Below are 22,622 nucleotides of genomic sequence, written 5' to 3'. Positions count from 1 at the left end.
ATCTCCAACAAGAGAGTCTCTAACCATCATCCCTTGACTAGGAATCCTGCAGCATGTAGCTCACCTCCTGACTCCCCAAAGCCTGTCCACCATCTACAAGGCTCAGCTGAGGAGTGTAATGGAATACTCGCCACTCGCCTGGATGAGTGCAGCTCCATCAGCATTCAAGGACTTGACACCGTCCAGTACAAGGCAGCCCACTTGATTGGTACCCCTTCAACAAGTATCCAGTCCTTCCACCATCGATGAACAGTTGCAGCAGTGTGTACTATCTACAAGATACACCACAAGTTCCTAAGGCAGCACCTTCCAGACCCATGACCACTACCATCTAAAAGGACAAGAACAACAGATACCTGGGAACACCACCACTTGGAAATCCCCCTCCAAGTCACTCACCTTGCTGACTTGGAAACATATTGCTCTTCCTTCATTGTTGCTGGGTCAAAATCATGACATTCCCTCCCTAACAGCACTGTGGGTGTACCTACACCTCAGGATCTGCAGCGGTTCAATAAGACAGCTCATCACCACCTTCTCAAGGGCAACTGGGGATGGGCAATAAATGTTGGCTTAGCTGACAATGCCCACATCCCGTAAATAAATAATTTTTAAAAAAATGTTTCTGTTAGTGTAGTGTAAAGTAAACTGTGCCCCTTTTACATGTCTTTTGAAGTGAGGATGCCAGAACAATACTCATGCAATAGACTGGCCATTGACCTTTAAGACCTGGGTTCAAATATATCACGTATTGCTGGTAACTAAATATCATCTGTGGAATCCTCTGCCCAAGAAGCAGTAGAGTGTACCTCATTAAATATATTTAAGGCACAGTTAGATAAATCTTTGCATAATTGAGGAATTACACTCAGTGGCCATTTATTAGGTACAACATTACACCTGCTCGTTAATGCAAATATCTAATCAGCTAATTATGTGGCAGCAACTCAATGCATAAAAGCATGCAGATATGATTAAAGGGTACAGTTCTGGTGCAGGGCAAGCATCTGAATGGGGATGAAATGTGATCTAAGTGACTTTGACTATGAAATGATTGTTGATACCAGATGGGGTGGTTTGAGTATCTCCTGAACTGTTCACACACAGCAGTCTCTAGAGTTTTCAGAGAATGGTGCAAAAAAACAAAAAAAAAAATCCAGTGAGCAGCAGTTCTATGGGCAAAAACATCTTGTAAATAAGAAAGGTCAGAGGAGAATGGCTAGACTGGTTCAAGCTGACAGGAAGATAACAGTAACTCAAATAACCCTGCATCAGAAAAGCATCTCTGAATGCACAACATATCAAACCTTGAAATGGATGGGCTACAGCTGCAGAAGACTATGAACATACACTCACTGCCTACTTTATTAGCTACAGGAGGTACCTAATAAAGTGGCCATTGTGTGTAAGTCTCATGGGTAAAGGCAGGGAAGGGGAGATGAGTCCATGGCCAGATCAGCCATACTGTTTTTGAAGGCCAGAGCAAGCTCGAAAGACCAGGTGGCTTCCCCCTGCTCCTATTCATAATCTTGTTATGTGCTTATGTGGTAACTGTGTGTCCATGGGGAATTAGAAGGGCATCAAAAACAAAAAGCTATAGTTATAAGGTGAGAGGAAAATGTTTTAAAGTGGATCTGATGGGGTAAATTTAATTTTGGACAGAGTGTGGTTGATAATCTTTAATCTCCCTGAAATGAAAACAGTTGGTTTCAGTATTCACGGAACAACCACACTTCACTAACTCATTTTCTCCTTTAATTGTGTTACAGGTGTAACATTCAAACTGCATTCTTATCTCCGGTGAGATTTGTGACCTTGAGTACTAGTTCACACATGTGCCAACAAAGTTTTGTCTGTGGGTGTTGGTTTCTGAGTCACCCTTATTTCCCTGGTCTTGGGATCATTCCCAACTGCTGTCATGCATCTCCTCAACATCTTGACTAGAGGCATCCTGCTCCAATTATATAGGGTTCTGGTAAATCATGTACAAATCTGCTTCACCTATTTGAGGAACAATGAGATTTGCAATCATGAGTTTACAATCATGCCTTTCATATCCCACCCAGTTTTGACTGATCTCCCCTTGCACGTTGCACTCTTCAATATCCCATAAAGTCTAATCTAACTTTTCCAATCCTAGTATTACCTCGCTGTCCGTGAACATTTATATCGCACAAGTTCTAACCCAACTTTTTCCTCATTATTTCCACACATTTGTATCCCACCTAGTATTCCCTTCACAACCTGTAAGGATGTTGAAACATTTTAATGACTTGAATTAATAAGACTGTAACAAGTATTCATTAATTTGATTCCTGAGATGGAGGGTTTGTCTAAAGATTATGCAAATTGGGCTTTAGCCCTGTCGAGTTCAGAAGAATAAGGGGTCATTTTATTGAAAGGTAAAAGTTTTTATAAGGCTTAACGGAATAGATCCAGAAATAGTGACTATGGCCCCTGATTCTGGCTGGGTGGTCTGTAATCAGTGGTCACAGTCTCACAGAAAGAATATCCTTAATCAGAGATGAGAAGTAGTTTTTTCACCCAAAGGATAAAGAATATTTGGAATTTATGACTTGAGTTACAGAGGCTCGGTCACTGAACATGTTCAAGACAGCTGTAAGTACAGTAGATTGTTTTAAGTATTACAGAAATTGTGGGCTAATGCAGGGAAGTGGCATTGAGGTAAAAACAATTCCCCAAGATTTTACTGAATGATAGAAGAGGCATGGGGGCTGAATGGCCTACTCCTGAGTCAACTTTGTATGTTCTTGTGATTAGCTCAATAAGTCTGTCAATAGATTTGCTAGCTATTTTCTCTTGAAAGGAATGAAGTTCAATGTCAAGCAAAGCCCTGGGCATCCTCCGTACTTGACTCATCCTTGATCTTGCATGGCAGGACTTCTGTCAAGCTCTCCTGTCCATGCCCATTGGGCTTCTCCAGTAAGCTGCCCATTCAAATACTTAGGAACTGATGCTTGTGCCACAAACTCCCTCTGCTTGGACTCTTGCCACTCAACCCCAGTGATTCACCATATGTACATTTTGCCTCTGGGCTAATTTTAATTTATAACATCTGAACTGGTGATGAGAACTGCAGACCAAGTAATGATATGTCTGGGAGACACAAGAGACTGCAGTTGCTGGAATCTGAAGCGGCAAACAATGTGCTAAAGGAACTCAACAGGTCAGGCAGCATCTGTGAAAGGAAATGAATGGTCAAAGTTTTGAGTTGAAACCCCACATCAATTGTGTGTCTACATCTTCACTCTCTTGAAGCTTTCCTACAATTATTTGTTCACTCATCGAGAGCTGCTTCCTCTCATTGTCTTTGAAGCAGGCGCCTGAAGGGTCTCCCGGCTCTCTGCACATACAGAATCCTCTGCTCTGTAAGATGTGCATCAGGCTACTTTTTTTTATTAATTACAGCTTGCCTTTCAACACCATCACTTCCGCAGTATTATTAACCAAACTTAAAATCTTGGGTCTCTGTACCTCCCTTTGTAACTGGATCCTTGACTTCCTTATTGGGAGACCACAGTCAATGCAGATCACTAATAGCTTCTCCACAGTCAACACAGGTGCGCCTCAAGGATGGGTGCTTAGCCCATTGCTCTACTCTCTCTACACCCATGAGTGTGTGATTAGGCCCAGTTCAAGCACCATCTATAAGTTTGTCAATTACACTACTGATGCTGACAGAATCTCAGATGGTGATGAGCAGATTTACAGGAGTGAGATAGATCAGCTGGTTGGTGTCACAGCAACAATCTCACACACAGCATCAGCAAGACCAAGGAATTAATTGTGAACTTTAGGGAGGAGAAATCAGGAGAAAACTCTCCAGTCCTCATTGAAGGATCAGCGATGGAAAGGGTAAACAGCTTCAAGTTCCTGGGCATCAACATCTGAGAGGATTTATCCTTGGCCCAACACATCAATACAATACAATCACAAAAGGGGCATACCAGTGGCTATATTTATTCAGAAGCTTGAGACAATTTTGTATGTCACCAAAGACTAGCAAATTTCTACAGACTTACGGTAGAGAGCATTTTGTTTGGTTACAACACAGCTTGGTATAGAGGCCCCAGTGCACACGATCGCAAGAGGCTGCGGAGGGCTGCAAACTCAGCCAGCTCCACCGTCGAGAACATCTTCAAGAAGCAGGTGTTAAGGACCCTCACCATCTGGGACATGCCCTTTTTTCAAAACCACCATCAGGGAGGAGGGACAGGACACTGCATAATCACATTCAATGATATAGCAACAGCTTCTTCCCCACCACCATCAGATTTCTGAACTGTCTATGAATCCATAAATACTACCTGTTATTCCTTTTTATTTTGCCGACAGTGTACTCCAGTTAATTGGGCCATTGGTTAATAAGGACAGCCACTTATTTGGGAAAACTCTTAAAGAACAAAATCTAACCAAGAAAATAGCTGTGACTTCTTTCATTTATTTGCCACTTCATTGAGGCAGGAGACTGTTGCCGAAAAATTTCTAACTAGCATGCACTTGCGTGGCCATTAGACACAACACCATGCTTTCAGCAAACAGTTTTTAGATGTGTCAGTTGTGTGTGTTTGTGTTCCAAAAGCAGTGATGTTTATCACGGATATTTGGTGAGAAATAAGCAGTAAGACAATTCAGAATAGTTTTGCTTACTGTGGTGTCAAGCATTCAGTGCTGCCACAAAACAGCAAATTTCATGTCATGTGTTATTGATATTAATCTGATTCTGATTCTGACATTATCACACTGTTTCGTGGTGTGCCATGATGCTTCTATCAACTCTAAAAGAATTTCTACAATCCTTTCTGCTGCTTAACATGATGACAATGTACCTGCTCTTGAAGCGCAGGCTCTCTCCAAGCAGTGAAAGCTAACTTTAATAGGCTAGTTTCTCACAAAATCTGGGCCCCACAATTAGTGCTCTCTATTAGATGAAATCATTATAAAAGCTTGGTGTATCAGATCGAATGAGCACAGATTAATCATGTGTAATAGCCTCTGTCCTTATTTTCATGGACTATCCAATTTAGGACCACAAATTTCCTATGATATCATACCATTGAAAGTACCTAAACCATATTGAATCAAAAATATATTTATATTCTTGCTATTATAAATAAACTGCATGTTTATATACTGGTTGCATTTTTTCTAGCGTGTGAGTGCTTTGGGGTTACAAGTTCATTTATAATTATTGTGCAACAAAGGTTAACAAAAATGACTTTTGTGTATGTGGCTGGAATTCTGCAGTTTAAGTGGCTTTTCCATCTGTAATATACAGCTTGCAAGCTAGAAATGGTTGTTTGCAGAAGATGTGGTCACTGGTAAAGTTACTTTAAGTGTCCAAGCAACTTGTCTTAATCACCTTAACAAATATTACAGACCTACAGGATGGCACAGTGTTGTATCAGGTAGTGGGCTGTTCCAGGGACTAGAGTTCAATCCTAACCTTGAGTTTGCATGATCACCCTGTGACTGTCTCCAGACCTTCTGGTTGATAAGCTGAGGCGAGTTGGTAGGTTAATTAGCTGCTGCAAATTACCTCTAGTATTAGTGAGTGGCAAGAGAATGGGGAGTGGAAGCAGGAAGCAAAATTGATGGGAAGTGAGAGGAAATTTTGATTAGCGTAAATACATCACTATACTCATTCACCTCTACCATGCCCGAGCCATGTGACAAATTACTCATAACAAACGCACAACACAAAATACAATACAGACAGACAGAAAATAGGTACTTGGCTCCTACACAATTGTACAGGTTGAAATGCCCAATTCGTTGACTACCATTCATTAGTGCAAGATGTGACATTTCTTTAAGAGACTCTAGGTCATATTGAAAAGATTAATCAGAGATTGTCTCTACTTGCATCTACAGCAATCTCTATTCAATTTGGAAGCTATCAACAGCATTTTGGAAAGAGAAATTATATTCACAAAGTATTTTTTGAGGATGTACCTTTAGACTAGATGTAGAAGAATGAATGTATAAAGTACAAGGGGTGATTGATAAGTTTGTGAACTTAGAACGAGTCAATTTTAGAAGACCTAGCGCATTTATTTTTCCTACATTTACACACTTAGTCCAGAGGTCGTGGAGCATACGGATCCCTTCTTTGTAGAAGTCGGTGTCTTGGACCTCCAGAAAGTGGTCCACAGCGGGGGTGATTGATAAGTTCGTGGCCTAAGGTAGAAGGAAATGAGTTATTAACTTCAAACTTTCTGCATTTCCACTCAAAGAGTTGAACTGCACGTGCATGTAACAAGAGCTGTATAACTCATCTCCTTCTACCTTAGGCCACAAAATTATCAATCACCCTTGCTGTGGACCATTTCTACAAAGAAAGGATCCGTATGCTCCACGACTGCCGGACTAAGTGTGTACATGTAGGAATTTACCACATAAGTGAAAAGTGTGGCAAATCAAAGCATTTGGGATTGGGTGTAATGGCTTGAAAATTCTGTGACAGACAAGAAACAGAGTTGGAATATATAGGTATTTTTCCAGGCAATGGGACAATGAGGGTCAGTGGTTTATAACAGAGCCCATCCCCTAGTGATTAACAATATACATCAGCAATTTGGATGAGGAAGCTGAAAGCAGTATTTCTGTTGTGCTAATGATATGGTGTGGTGTGGTGTAGTGAGTATGGATGGTCGAATAGGTTTGTGGGTTGTGGAGTGAATGCAGAAAGGTTTCAAATCAATTTAGAGTTAAGTGTGTGGGCCAAAATTTGGATAAATGTAAAGTTGCCCACTTCAGTAAGAAAGCAAAAAGAATAATGTAAATGGTGATAGATAGGAAAATGAAAAGTTGAAAATAGATCAGATTATCATTGTTCATCAATCACTTAAAGCAAGGATACTGTTACAACAAACAGTTAAGAGGACAAACAGTTTGTTTACCTTTATTCCAAGAAATTTGGAGTACAAGAGCAAGGATGGTTTACTACAGATGTACAGGGCCTTTGTGATGCCACATCTGGAGTAGCGTGTAGTTTGGTCACCTTACTTACAAAAGAATATATTTGCCAGAGGCTGTACAGAAGAGGTTCAGTGGATTAATTCATTGACTGTGTATGAGGAGAGACTGAGTTGATTAGGCTTATATTTATTAGAATTTAGAAGAATAAGTGACCTAATTGAAGCATGAAAAACTCTGACAGAACTTGTCAGTCTTGGTGCAGGGTGATCATTTCCATTAACTGGACAGGATGGGGGGTGGGGGGGTGCTGCTATAGCAGGACGAAGAGCTACAGTTTCAGGTTAGTGAGTAAAACTGAGATACAGTAGAATTTGTTCATACTGAGGGTAGTGATCCTCTGGGGAAACAAAGAGTATGGTTATATTCCCAAATCTCCATCACTGTAATTGGTGAAGCATTCAGCTACAGTCTTGAAGGAAGGAGATGGATGGTCTGGTTGCAATTAGAAGGAGTGAGAGAACCAAAGGGAGGAACTACAAATCCATCAGCACAAGCAATATACAATTAATTTACCTCAATTACAAAATGGCCTATTTTAGAGCACTGCGTGATAAAAGACATGTCAGAGTGATCAAGAGCTCTGATTTTCCTCTCCTGTGAAGATTATTTCAAGCAGACCTGCAGGATTCTGCCAGAGACCACAGGGAATATTGCCTCATGCTGGATGCAAAATTCCTAGGTCTCAGCTGCTTACGGTACTTCACCTAAATTGTATTCTCTTGGAATACAGTGAGCATGAAACACATTGGAACTATCACAGCAAGGATGAATCCTGCCATTATATAAAGCATGCCAGCAAACACATCAGGGAACAGTTCCTGAAAACAGACAGTAGCTAAAGCCTTGAGTTTTCTCCCCATATGTAGTAACTAAATTATCATTCATCGGAAATCACATCATTTAACTTAGATTGAAGATTAACCCAGAATCTCCATTGCCTATGTTATATACTTTCATTCCAAGGAGTCCAGTTAGGAGTGGAAGTTTCTATTGGGAGCCCTTCCAGTTACATAGTTCACACGTAAAGTGATCATCAGAAAGAATCATGCCACACCAATGAGACCTGGCAGTATCATCAATGAGCTCTGAAATATATTGTGCACAGGTTGATCAGAGTGGGTAACCAGGTATCTTGCTGAATAAATAACTTATTGCTCTGATTGTCCAGTCTGATGAACTGATTTCAAGTAGTCATTTGAGTTGGAGGGAGTACCTTATGAGAATAGGTTGAGTGAACTTGGCCTTTTCTCCTTGGTGCGAGGACGGATGAGAGGTGACCTGATAGAGGTGTATAAGATGATGAGGGGTGTAGATCGTGTGGATAGCCAGAGGCTGGCACGAGGGGGCATAGTTTTTAGGTGCTTCGGAGAGGGATGTCAGGATAAGTTTTCCACACGGAGAGTGGTAGGTGTGTGGAATGCACTGCCGGCAACGGTGGTGGAGGGAGATGCAATAGGGTTTTTAAGAGACTCTTAGATAGGTACATGGAGCTTAGAAAAATAGAAGGCTATGTACTAGGGAAATTCTAGGCAGCTTCTAGAGCAGGTTACATGGTCAGCACAACATTGTGGGCCGAAGGGCCTGTAATGTGCTGTAAATTTCTATGTTCTATGAGTTCGCCTAGCACTTTTTTCCTTGTAACAGCAATGGCACTCACTCCTGCTCCCTGACACTCATGGACCTCCTGCACACAGCTGGTGTCTTCAGCAGTGGGGACAGATACAGAGTATCCATTGGGTTCATCTGCTAATTCTTTACTCCGTTGCTACCTCACTATCATTATTTTCCAGTAGTCCAATATCAACTCTCACCTCCGTTTTACTCTTTATATAAATGAAAAAATACTTTTGGTATCCGGCTTTATATTGTTGGCTGGTCTGCCCTCATATTTCATCTTTTCCCTTCTTATAGCTTTTTTCGGTTGCCTTTTGTTGGATTTTCAAACCTTCCCACTCACTTTTGCTACCTTGTATGCCCTTTTCTTGGCTTTTGTGCAGTCCTTGTGGGAGAAAATTGATTAAAGAGAAGAGTAAACAGGAAGAAGAAGCCCACGTAGCTGTGACTGAATTGGGGGTTTAAGGAAACAGTGCCATGTTTGAAAATCAGCTCTAAATGTGATACATACACAAGTACGTGCAAAGAAAAGTAAGACTGGAGATCATATGAAGTGTTTAAAGCAGATACAAAAGTTGCACGGCCAACTTTCCATGTTCTGTGTTCTATGTAAATTTCTATGTTCTGTGTTCTCTGTACTCGATGTTATTAACAGGAGGAGATGTGGATGAACCCAGGGAAAACCCTTGGCAGTCCTGGAATATGGAGGGAAGAACTTATTTGAACAAAAGAATGCAGACTGCTACCTGTTACCAGCAGCTAGGAATAATTTAATGGAGTTGGGAGGTCCCCAGCTTCCCATCTCGGTAGTGTATAGGAGCTCTGCTTACAGTCACAGTTGGAGGAAGAAGATGGTGAAAGGGGTATGAGGAATGGAAAACCTAACACATTGAGTGAGATCTGAATGGTGTTCTGCCTTATCATACTATAAGAAAGTAAATTTACAACGTACAATCAGTGGCCGCTTTATTAAGTGCATCTGTACACACGTTCATTAATGCTAATCAACCAATCATGTGGCAGCAATTCAATGCATAAGAGAATGCAGACATGGTCAAGTGATTCATTTGTTGTTCAGATCAAACATTAGAATGGAGAAGAAATGTGATGTTAAGTGACTTTGACCGTGTAATGATTGTTGGTGCCAGATAGGCTCGTTTGAGTATCTCAGAAACTGCTGATCTCCTGAGATTTTCACATACAACAATCTCTAGAGTTTACAGAGAATGGTGTGATGAAGAGACATCTGGTGAACAGCAGTTCGGTAGGCAAAAACGCTCTGTCAAAGAGAGAGGGCACAGAAAAATAGCCAGACTGGTTCAAGAGAACAAGAAGGCAACAGTAACTCAAATAATCATGTGTTACAACAGCGGTGTGCAGAAGAGTATGTCTGAGCACACAACACCTCAAACCTTGAAGTGGATGGGCTACAACAGCAGAAGACCACAAACATATACTTAGTGGCCACTTTATTAGATACAGGAGGTTCCTAATATTTGATGAAATTATCAAAATATATCGGCATCTTTAAGCCAGTACAGTCTTTCCTGCAGGGAGTTTTGCTTCCCAACTTGAAAGGTCAGGTCAATGAAGAGGCATTGCAGGAATGACCCAAATCTGTAAATGATCCCCTTTATTTTAATCATTCATCCTGCTTTCCTACTCCTGTATCCCATTAAGGAAGATGTCAAAATAAGCCACAACAGAATCTAGGAAGATCTAGGTTCAAGCTAGGAGATGGCATTGCTTTTGGAATTCATGTCATTCACTGTGAAGTAACGCAGGTCAGATCTCCAGTTCCTAATCGTTATCTGGTTGGAAATGAAGGCAAAAGTGGAGGCTGTATTGGTAAATATGAGAAGAAGAAGTGACTTTTGGACTTCATCAGACTTCAAATTCAACCATGCAGGATTGGGGACAGGGGCAGAATGGCCACCTGATGATTGATAGTGGATTAGGAATACAATTGTAACATGGAAGGGAGACCAAGGTGTAGACAAGCACTTTACTTGCAGGCTTGTAAGAACAAGTTATCCTTAGAATCAAATTTTGAAGTGATGCAAAATGACCCAATAATAGTTGCTATCTTGCTTCACTCATGGAAAGAAAGAAATGCATTACAGTGGAAAAAATATAGAATTTGGTTTTTAGAAGGAGGCAAAAATGGAATTGGGTCAGCTATTATGCTGCCATTCTTGTGCCGACACTCAACATCAAGCATCACATATTAGGAGTGACTATTTTTGTGATGTACCAAATAATCTACTGTCTATAATCTCTATCAATAATGACCCTTTGCCTTCTGGAAAGAAGAGGGAAAATTAAAAAGAAAAGCATCACCATAAATATTTAGAACAGGGTTTTTGAGATAGGCTTGGTTAGATTTCAGGTAATGATCAAATGGTGTAATTAAAAATGCCTCTGTTTTAACATAGTGAAAAAAAACTTTGCTACAATGGAGCATACAGTGCAAGGATCATTGGATTGTTTAGGGCTTTAATTGATGACATGATGATTGCAGAGGAAGTATGCTTTCCAGATATTCTCCAGTGCATGGAGGTAACAGTTATTATACTAAATGGGAACTAACTATCCATAATGTGGTAGGAGACATTTTTTTAATGCCACAAAAGCTGCTTTTCTATTTAATAGTAACAGGGTAATGTCCATCTTGGTAATCTCCAACCTAATGGCACGAACATCAATTTCTCCTTCCAGTAAAAAAAAATCCCTTTCCCTTCCCTCTTCTTCTATTCCCCACTCTGGCTTCGTATCTTTTCTCCTCACCTCCCTATCATCTCCCCCAGCGCCTCTCCTTCTTTCCTTTCTCCCTTGGTGCACTTTCCTCTCCTGTCAGATTCCTTCATCTCCTGCCCTTTACCTTCCCTATCACCATCTAGTTCTCCTCCTTCTGCTCCCCGCACCTCTTTATTCTGGCGTCTTCCCTCTTCCTTTCCAGTCCTGATGAAGGGTCTTGGCCCAAAACATCGACTGTTTATTTATTTCTATAGATGCTGCCTGACTTGCTGAGTTCTTCCAGCATTTTGTACTCATTGCTCGGGACAATGTAAAATATGTTCGGTGTCCCTTACGTTATTTTCATGCTGCTCAAACTGAAAGAATAACCCGCACAATAGCAAAGGCTTCCCTTCAATGTTTAAACATGGTTCTGTAGCTACATAGCAAATCCATGAACCTCGAGCAACCAATTAACTGTTGCAGGAAATGGGAAAGTACAAAACTCATTGCTTTTGTCCCTGTAAGTAGCATGTGATGACAGAATATCATGGCCTAATGTATTTTTCAGTATTCATTACTTGAGACATGTCTTTTATCATGGGCAAGTTCCCATCCTTTGCCAGGCCGCCTAGAAAAAAAACACTCATGCATTCTTGAAGACAAGAAAGATAAACAGAGGAAGATACTGAGATATGATAGCCTCATTCCTTACAGAACCTACACAGAAGAGATTTTGGAAACACTGATTATATTCCAGCCCTCTTAATAAAAAAGTTTAAATATAGTACGGGAATAGAGAGCAAAAATTAGAGAGAAATAAACCATCACATGCACTATATTTTGAAGTGATTAACATTATTAAATCATAGTCTGCTATTTTCCTTTCTCAAACAGCAAATCAGTAAACCATATTCCACAATGAATCACATGAACACATTTATCACGTATGTTTCCCCATGTCTTAGATAAGTACTTGGGCCTTTTTTTTGAACAGCTTTTGTTTTAAATTAAGTTAATATACTATTGAAAATTATAATAAACCAGATATTATTTTAGTACTCCAAGAAAGCAAACCAAACAGCCGAATGTTTTCTTTTCAAGTGACAGGAAGATTGCTTTTTTCTAGGATATAGAACCTTGGGTTTGTTGCCATTATTATGGCAACGATAGCAAATTTAATAGAAACTGCAGAATTTAAAAATGCTTCTTAATTTAGCTTCTTCCCCCTATCTTTCTAGTCCTGATGAAGGGTCTCAGCCTGAAATGTTGACCTGTTTATTCCTCTCCATAGATGCCTTCTGACCTGCTGAGTTCCTCCAGTATTTTGTGTGTGTTGCTCAAGATTTCCAGCATCTGCAGAATCTCTTGTGTTTAGTATTTAAAAAACTAATATTTTATTGTACTCTGTTATTGCAAAGTTAAAACTAATGTCCTATCTTTCATTCTTTTTCATTATTTTGTACCATTAAACTGGGCAGGTTCAAGTACCTGCTTGTTCAGTAATTCAGGAAATGTTCATAACTTCAGGCAACCTTTGATTTGTAATCACCACATAAGCGAGATTGAATTATAGATGTACAATAATAGTAAACTAGAATCAGGTTTCATCAGCCTCTTTCAAATTCAGGTTGTCAACTCTGCAAGTGTTCCTGGAATTTTCAGCAAATTACATAGAACTATACTATCCCATCCATGGGCTCCTACCAGGGTTATCCATCCATGATACATAATTAGAGTTCACCCATTTTTGCCAAGTTAAGTTGACACCGCAGTAGACCCTTGTCTTTGACTGCAAAAGGATAGCACTTGTAATTTAAAGTGTGAGGATTAGTAAAAATAAACTTGGGGACCCTTTGATTGATGTTAAGTTACCTGTGTTTTGCATGATGTACTGTTTGGTTTATTGAATTGACTTTATTACTTACATCCTTCATATACATGAGGAGTAAAAATCTTTACATTACATCTCCATCTAAATGTACAATGTGCAATTCATAGTAATTTATAATAAATAGTATGTACAACAATATAGCATAGAAATACTGTAGTGTCAGCATGAATTAATCAGTCTGATGGCCTGGTGGAAGAAGCTGTCCGGGAGCCTGTTGGTCCTGGTTTTTATGCAGTGGTACCGTTCCCCAGATGGTAGCAGCTGGAACAGTTTGTGGTTGGGGTGGCTCGGGTCCCCATTGAGCCTTTGGGCCCTTTTTATATACCTGTCTTTGTAAACGTCCTGAATAGTGGGAAGTTCACATTTACAGATGTGCTGGGCTGTCCATACCACTCTCTGCAGGAGATGTCATATACCATGATGTTTTAGACCGTAAGACATAGGAGCAGAATTAGGCCAATCAGCCCATTGAGTCTGTCCCGCCATTCTATCATGGCTGATTTATTATCTCTCTCAACCCCACTCTCCTGCCTTCTCCCCTTAACCTCTGATGCCCTGACTAATCAATAATCTAGCAGTTTCTGCTTTAGGTATACTCAATAACCAGGCCTCCACAGCTGTCCATGGGAATGAATTCCACAGGTTCACCACCCTCTGGCTAAAGAAATTCCTCCTCATTTCTGTTCTAAATCAATGCCCCTCTATCCTGAGGCTGTGTCGTCTTGGTCCTAGACTTGATATTAAATCACATTGCTAATGTCATGACACACATTGAAATACAAGGAGGGAATAGAGAATGACACCCGTGTTAGGGTGGGTCCTGACAGAAAGTTCCTGATCCAACTTCCATGGCTGGATATATACATAAAAGTAGGCACAAGTGATTTTTTTTCCCCCTACTCTCGTTTCTAGCTTTTCTGATTAATTGATTCTTGGCGATGCACCTAACATTTATTTTTTTCCTCTTAATGCTTTTACTCGTAACAAAACTGTTAAAAGAAAATTATTTCTTGATGAGTCTATGATTTTTCACTTTGTTATTTGCAGTAGCATCCAAGTGATTAATTGTTAATATCTACAAAAGTCATAGAAGTCAATAACATTCATTACCATCTAAGAAGTCATAGAGCTGTATGCATAGCAGAAATGGCACTTTAGTCCCAAATCAACCATGCCAGTCATAACTATGCTAATCCCATTTGCCTGCTTTGGGTTTGTATTCCTTTCCTAACTAAATACTTATCCAAATGTCTTTTAAACATTATCATTATATCTGCCTGAACCATTTCCTTAGGCAGTCCCTTCCAGATAATCACCACCCATTGTGTGAAAAACTTCTATAAGTTATAATTCATTTTGGGTTTTTTTTGGTATAAATGAGAAAAATACCCAAAATTGCACAGCTATTTTACAAATAAGAGTGTGGTTAAACAGAACCTGTCACGCTAACAACAAATTATAGGAGCTAATGAAGTCTTGGTTTGTACCTATTATTTCCTAATAGATAGCTTGTCTCAGCTATTAAGCAACAACAGTTTGCATTTCCATGACATTCTTAGGATAGCAAAATGTCCTAGAGTGCTTCATGGGTGCATTATTAAAAATAATTAATATTGGATTAATAATTAAGCTTAGGTTTCATGATGAAAGGGATGCTTGAATGGATAGGTTTCCAGGGGTCTGTTATTTGATGAAAGAAGTTAATATTTTTAGAATGAGAATTCATGGAATGAATAATTCAAGAATGATCATGAAGCTAAAAGGTAAAATGAACAGGCAGCTTGCAAGGGTATAAGGCTGCTGGAAGCTCCAGAGGTAATGTGACATCACAGAGCAGGGGTTCCCAACCTGTGGTCCATGGACCCCTTGTTTAATGGTCCATGGCATAAAAAAGGTTGGGAACTCTTGCCATACAGGGAATTGTAAACAATGGTTGAAATATTTCAAAGTCAAAGTGCTGCTTAACTGGGAGTTGATATTTGTCAGTAAGTATGTGAAGTGGATGAAGAGGTGAGGACACAGGAAGCAGAATTTTGAGTGACTCATTTTAAGGTAAAATCAATCTTGTGATTCTGTGAGGGATAGAACAACAATTCAAGGAACTCAACATTTCAGGGGATAGCACTTCATCCTTCATCTTTTTTTAGCCATCTGGCTCAGCATTGAAATTAACAATTTCAGATCATCAAAATTAACTATTTGCATGTAATCTAAAATGTTGTTATCTGGTACTTTCCCCCCCTTCAGTCCCTCTGTCCCTATCATTGACCTTTATTTTCCATCCTCTCTGGATTTATCATGCTCTACCTTGAACTAATCCAGATTTTGATGAGTGGCCATTAACCACAGCAGCAACACTTTACTTTCTCTGGAGAGGTTGACCAAGTATTTCCAGCATTTCTGTTTTTATTTCAGGTTTGCTTTTGTATTACAGACGTGGAAATAGGAATTGGCTGATAAAGTTGCTCAGAGTGGCCCCTGTATGCAATTCTAATGTGTTGGTTCAACAGCACCTTTAATAAAACCTTGCACAAAATTTGAACTGAACTATGTATAGCAGATAGACATAAAAAAAACATCCTTTTTTGTATCATGTAGTAAATATGGATAATATTCAGAATGCTCCATTCACCTTTTCATTTTCTATTTGGTGTTCAGTTTTGGACACTACTCATAAAAATGTGCAATTCAGAAGTGTATTTGTAACCAGCATTCTTCAGGTTTTAAATTCCAAGTGTAAACCACCTTATTATTCACTGAGTGCTTCAAACTAGCCAGCATGACTGCTATGGATCTAAGTCTGTTACCTATGCTATTATCATGCACTGCTTGCAGAATAAGTAGTTTAAAAGAGGGGAATTGAAAGGTCTGTGAAAAGATTTCACAAATAAAACATTGGTTGTCATGCGAGATAGTGCTGTGTAAGTTAATATATTCATCATTATGTGTCAAAAATCATCAGCTACCTCATTAGGAGTACCTGATGATTTGTGACACTTTTGTTAGTGATCAGTTTCTCTGTGGGCGTGTCGCATGCAAAGGAGAATGCTAGAGTTTGGGGCGACAAGAATCGGCTGTTGTTTGCAGGTTGTGAATAGAAAACAACATGCTTTCAAACACATTGATACTATGATGAGTAGGGATTTAGGACAAGCAGTAAAATACTGAATGGCAAAGTCAAATTTAACTGAACAGCACTCACCACCAGCCATAATGATTTTCTTGGCTTCTTTTTGTTTGGTTTTCTCTTCGTTGGATGAAGTGACTTTCCCGGGTATTTCATATGCAGGTTATGCTCTTGAGTGAGAAGCTTCTTTTTAATTCCATCTTTCCTGCTGTTTGGCACTCAAAGTGGTCATGTCTCAGAGGTTTATACTTGCTTCCATAGTCCCCCTTTGATCACTTCTGAATACAATGAGAATTCTGTCCTGAGTTATATAGGTATAAATTGTTGAAAATAATTATTGTTCATCGAGGACATGGAATACAAAGCTGAGAAGTGGGCCGTTTGGCCCAGTCAGTTTATGATGATGCTCGAGCTAAACATGAATCAACTCTGTTCCTTTTTAATATAACTTTACCAGCAGACACTTAAATTCCCTTCTCCCTCATATACTCAGTTAGCCTCTGACAAGCATCCACACCATGTGGTGTGGTGGATGTTCATTGTCCATGGCCCGAGGAGCCTTTTTGCCAAGCTCAGCTTTCTAACACAGCAGCTGACTCTTCAAGAGGGAAATTAAACTCTCAAGCAATATTCCTTGCATAGCTCCTTGACATCAACAAGAACCAGTTCTTAATGGAAATTGCATGCAATAACCGACCTGAAGTTAAAAGGACAGCTTTGCAAGCAAACATCACTTTCTAGGGCACAAACTACTGGCGCACAGCATGGGGCTGGCTGCTCAAGAGATGCAGTGTAAAACAATGGGATTATGCTAGCTGAGCCTGCATCAAGCCAGAAAAAGTCTGGCTAAGTTATTTAATTCAAGGAAGCTTGCAGACCAGATTGATACTATTACTTAGCACATCAAATAGCTATCAATAGGTGGGAGATTAGTGTACGCAGAGAGTCACCCTCCACATTTTGGGTGTCTGGGATCTATGTCCTCAGAAGACTTTAGACCATCTGTGTGAATTTCACAGGAAAGGTTTTGAAAAATATCACAGGCAGATTACATCACCAAGTGGCAAAGAAGTATAAGTATTAGAGAGCAATCAGGTTTGGTAGGAATAGTCAGGAACGATAACAAGAATGATAGAATGATAAGAATTGACTAGAAGCTATTCCTCTGCCTCCATTTTCTGTGACAGATGGCTCATTTGTTTACAATCAGTGGTATATCTTTTTAGCTTATAGGAATTGTACCTGTGTTTTGGAAATACTTTGTGCTTTAGAGATCATTTGTGATTTAGAAAACTTTTGTAAGATGGAAATCCTCAGTGTGTTTTGAACATATATTTAAAAAATTATCTAAGTTTAAACATGTATTACTGAAAAGAAATGAACTGTTTTTAAACTGCTTTGCTAGCTGGAAGTGTCTCTTCCTTGGGAGGGGGTCTACTCTTCAAATAGTGAGTATTGGCAGCTAAACACCATGGAGATTAAACAGGGAAGTGATCTAGTCTTTGTAGAGTGGATGGCTATAGTATAACTTCTCTATAGTGAGGGTATCCATAGCTATCTATATTGGATAAGGCCTAAGATCTTCATTTGAGTTCAAAACTTTGTGGACAGCAAACCCACTAATATCACAGTTGTATGGAGTGCTGTACTTTCACCACTCAAGTATAACTGAATACAATTTTCATTATGACCATAAAAGATACTATTAAATGGTGTTGCTTTATGTTAAATGGTGTTGGTCAGACTGCTCCTGGAATATTCTGAGCAGTTTTGTGCCCCATATTTAAGAAGCAATGTGCTGTTATTGAACAGGGTCTGGAGGAGGTTTGCAAGAATGATCCCAGGACTGAAACAGTTAACCTATGAGGAGCATTTGACAGCCCTGGGTCTGTATTTGCTGGAGATTAAAAAAATGAGAGAGGAACTTACTGAAACCTACAGCATATTGAAAGGCCTAGATACAGTGGGTGCAGAGAGCATAATTCCAATAGTGGGAGAGTTTAGGGTCAGAGGGCACAGCCTCAGAAAAGAAGGATGTCCTTTTAGAACAGGGTTGAAGAGGAACTTCTTTAGCCAAAGGGTGATTCTGTGGATTTCATTGCCACAGACAACTGTGGAGGCCAAGTTGTTGTATATATTTGAAGTGGAGGTTGACAGGTTTTTGATTATAAGTGTTTTAAAGATAATGAAGAGAAGACAGAAGAACGGGGTTAACAAGGAAATAAATTAACCATGATTCCATGGGCTAAATGGCCCAATTCTGTTCCTATGTCTTATGGTTATAGTTACATATAGGCTTATACTGGACTAACGCATAATGGTTCCACTGTCAATCTTGAGATTACTCTAATACTTTCCTACTTTCTAACGGGTAATCACTCACTGTGTACACATTTTTCAAGAATGCATTACCTAACATTTATCTACATGGCAAAGAAGATTGAGTAGGAACATGATGTAGGCTCCTACAATACTTAGACAAATGGATAATGTAGGAGTAAGCAGGTTATTTAATTCTGACGATGATTGCAGAACTGTAAAGCATTAGTGGAGTAAATGTTGTTTAATCAGTACATTTCAGTAGAAACTAATTTATCCTGAATCACCAATACCCCTATATATATAAAAAAAAACAAAGTGCATTAATTTCTGTTTTAATTCCTCTTAGACTGAAAACACTTTAGCCACTATGTCACTCTGCTCTGTTGGTCTTTGGAAAAAAGTCAAATCTCACTGTTGGCTAAGATGTCGGCTACACTAGAACCGCAGATACCCCAACTAATAAGTTGAGCTGATTGGCTCATAGGCATCATTGAATGTTTAGTCCCCGCCAGGTTTTCCATTACACTCTATTCCCTGCTTACCTGTGGCCCAGTCAAATCTGCCAATAAACACACACTAAAGTTTGGAAGATTTTGTCACATCCCCTTAATATGATATCTCATTTCTATCAAAACATTTATGCAGGCAGGTAACTGCTAACTTGAACCAGTTAAGTATTTCTACTAATAAGGTTTAACATTTCAAGTCATCAGACCAGTATGCTCTAATGATCTAATGATTGTTAACCCGAACGATTAACTCTATTGCTTTCTACATGGTTACTGACTGACCTGCTGAGAATTTCCAACATTCTCCTTTAATTTCCAATCATAGCAGTTTTCTGTATTTCACAGTTCTCATGTTTATTTTGTTCTGCACTCCCCCATCTTCATTCATCTTCTATTTCTATCTCGTCTTGATGGATTGGCTGAAATTAACCAGTACTCCCCATCCTCTCTCATCTGGCATCAATGAGGTTATTGTATTTCTGTATCTCTTGGTCGCCACCTTCATACAGACATTTCTGTTATTCCCTCCTCTTCTTCCCCTTCTCTGCAAGTTAAAACATCTTTGATTTCTAACTTTACCCTATTCTGGCGACATCATAAAACTGAAATATTTACGAACTCAGGAACTCAGCTAGTTGATATTTCAGTCCTGATGCAGGGTTTCGTTCTGAAACATCAGCCATCCTTTTCCCTCACAAATGCTGCTCAACCTGCTGGGTTTCTCCTGCAGATTGTTTTTTTGCTCCACATTCCAGCGTCTGCAGTTTCTTTTGTCTCCACTTGAAAAATTAACCCCGTTTCTCACTCCACAGATGCTGACTGGCTGAGTCTTTCAATCAGATTCTGCTTTATAATACATAAATTAAAATGCTACTTGGGGATAAGTCTACTTTCTTATGAAACACACACTCCTGTGAAATGGTGTGTGCTGCCGAATATTTTATTGAGGATTGCCAATCTAATAAATTGCTGAGATATATTATCCAGAGAAGAATAACCATAAAATTGTCAGATAATACTGTAGAATGCAAAATCTTATTCATAAATCTGCAAACAAAAGGTGTAACAATCCAAGAAAAATATCACTTAACGTATGTAAGTCAACTAGTGATAACTCCCCCAACCAACTAAAATTATGTGTTTGTTTTTGCGGAATGTTAGTTCTTTTTAGGTAGTAAAATCAATGGTAACGCTCATAATGTTTGCCAGGAAAATTAAATAAAATTATAAATGAAGTGAAAGAATGCTTAAGCCCCCATTTTAACCGATCTGGAGATAAGCATAGACAGGCCAGATAGACAGCTGATTCAGCAGCTGGGAACAAATTGCCATCAAGTAAATGGTTAGGATGAATTCATGGTCAAAGTGATGATCAGCAGTCTTATTGTGTGACATGGAACAACGCATCTGATTATTGTGGCCCACAGAGACTGTAAAATCCAGTAGCCTTCTTAAGCGTCTTCCTGTGTACTGACCTGTTCCAACTACTAATCTTGCAGTTCGAGCTTGGTATTGTCTTGAGACCATGTTCTGCATGTTCAGAGTCACTTCAAGCTTCCATTTATTCATCTGATCATGTTAAGATTAAACACAAGTAGAAACTGGTGAAATCTGAGAGTCCATTTTAGTTATCTCCTCACCTTCTTGCACCCAAGAACAAGCTTATAGTCAACATTCTCCATCTGAAACATGCATTTAGATTTTCAAATCTGCTATTCTTTCTATGCTCTCAGCAGTGCCTCCCTCCGCAAAGTTAGTCACTTCAGCTCTCACTCCATTACTGAGATTCTAGGGCAGTGCTGGAGTGCTAACATGTTAACTGTGTTGTCTTTTGTTCAAGACTGAGGAATATGAAAGGATCCCGTTTGTTTTCATTGTGAGAGTGTATCTTTGTTATTTACCTGCTTAATTTCTTACTATGACATGTGCAAAAAGTTTATAATATTCTCTACAACAGCGATTATATTTTTAAAAGTACTAAATTGACTGTTAAGCACTTTGGGTTATTTGGAAGTTGAGAAGAATAGTTTAAGAGTTTCCTGTCTTAATTCTGTAGCTGTGGATTTTATATAGAAGTAACCGCAATGCCCTATTCCAGAAAACTGAAGCACACACTAACCTTAGCGGTTGTGTTAAATCATATTAACATGTTGGTCATTTGCATTAGAAATTAGGGTTGGAATATGGTCCAGACTGTTTGTGTGAAGATCTGTAGAGAGGAGAGTTTATGGAATTGACTGTTGATGAATTGCTTCAATTCTTAATGCATTAGAGAAATTTAGGTAAGCTATTCCTAAAGGATCAAAAGTCAGACAGAGGCAACCATTGACAGAAAGTGCAGGGTAAAATACAGTATAGAAAATTCCTTCAATTCACCTTTAAGACTTCAGTTTGAAATGAATTTGATGATTTTCCTCTATTTCTATTGGTTGTATGATTGGGTCATGAATCAGCTTCCAATTTCTTGCTGAATTGTTTCCTTCACTCAAAAAGAACATAAAAATGGGTCTTGGGAATGTTGAAAATCACAAATGATTGAAGCATCCTTTTGAAATTCTGCATTAAATCATGTTAGGGCAGAGTAAAATGAGCATTTGATTTGTGCTGTCCTCTCCCATGTGTGTTTGACACTCTTACTCGATGTCAAAAGTGAACTCATTTTTAACTCAATGGAGATCTGTCTTATTTCACATCTAAGGTGCTGGCCTTCAATTTGCTGAACACTCTTTTTTATGGCATTTAAAGAGCACTGTGGTTCACATAAAGCTGAAAGTTAAATAAAGAGTGAGACTTCCAGTTGCAAGTTTGATACAACAACATTGCTAAGTTTTTCTGTAACTCTGTGCTGTACTGGCATTGTTCCTCTTGATGTAACACAGCAGGTGCTATTGTTGCACCCAGCACCTAAAAGGACATTCAAGTGAGCATTGATTTCACTGACCGGAACACTGTCGCTTTCTTCAATTGCTCACATGATTGTGATTTTTTCTTTCTCTTTCTCTGCGCAGTGGTTTTGCTCTTTCTTTCCTTATTGGGTTCCTCGGGGTTCTTGCTTTGTGACTGCCTATAAGCAGTCAAATCTCAAGCTGTATGATTCATACTTTCTTTGATAATAAATGCACATTGAATCTTGAATATTGAAGTGATTGACTACTTGGACATTGTCATCCATCTGACTCTATGAGGGGACCATTCAGTAATAATATCCCTGAAATGGGGTAGCAAATTGCAATGAAAAGTTTGTCTCTCTGTCATACTAAGACATGGAATAGTTGCAACTCTCATGAAAATTTGAATGAGTTAATTACTCTTCTAGCCATGGGTGAATGTTGCTACAGAATGAATGCATGATTCACAAGGGAGGTGGTTAGAGAGACCTGGAGTAGTAAATAACAAAACCTGCTGAAGCCATGTTCTT

The 22,622-nt window shown here is 39.2% G+C and overlaps 1 protein-coding gene across 1 annotated transcript in view; it reads left to right on the top strand.

The window, feature by feature from the left end:
* LOC134342854 (teashirt homolog 2) overlaps nucleotides 1-22,622 on the top strand; it is a 554,080-nt gene that overhangs the window by 454,029 nt on the left and 77,429 nt on the right. The window lies entirely within an intron of this gene.

Source organism: Mobula hypostoma, chromosome 2 (genome assembly GCF_963921235.1).
Source record: "Mobula hypostoma chromosome 2, sMobHyp1.1, whole genome shotgun sequence".
In the NCBI taxonomy this organism is placed as follows: Eukaryota; Metazoa; Chordata; class Chondrichthyes; order Myliobatiformes; family Myliobatidae; genus Mobula; species Mobula hypostoma.
Note: the sequence above shows the minus strand (reverse complement) of the source record. Positions and strands in the feature narration are given on the sequence as shown.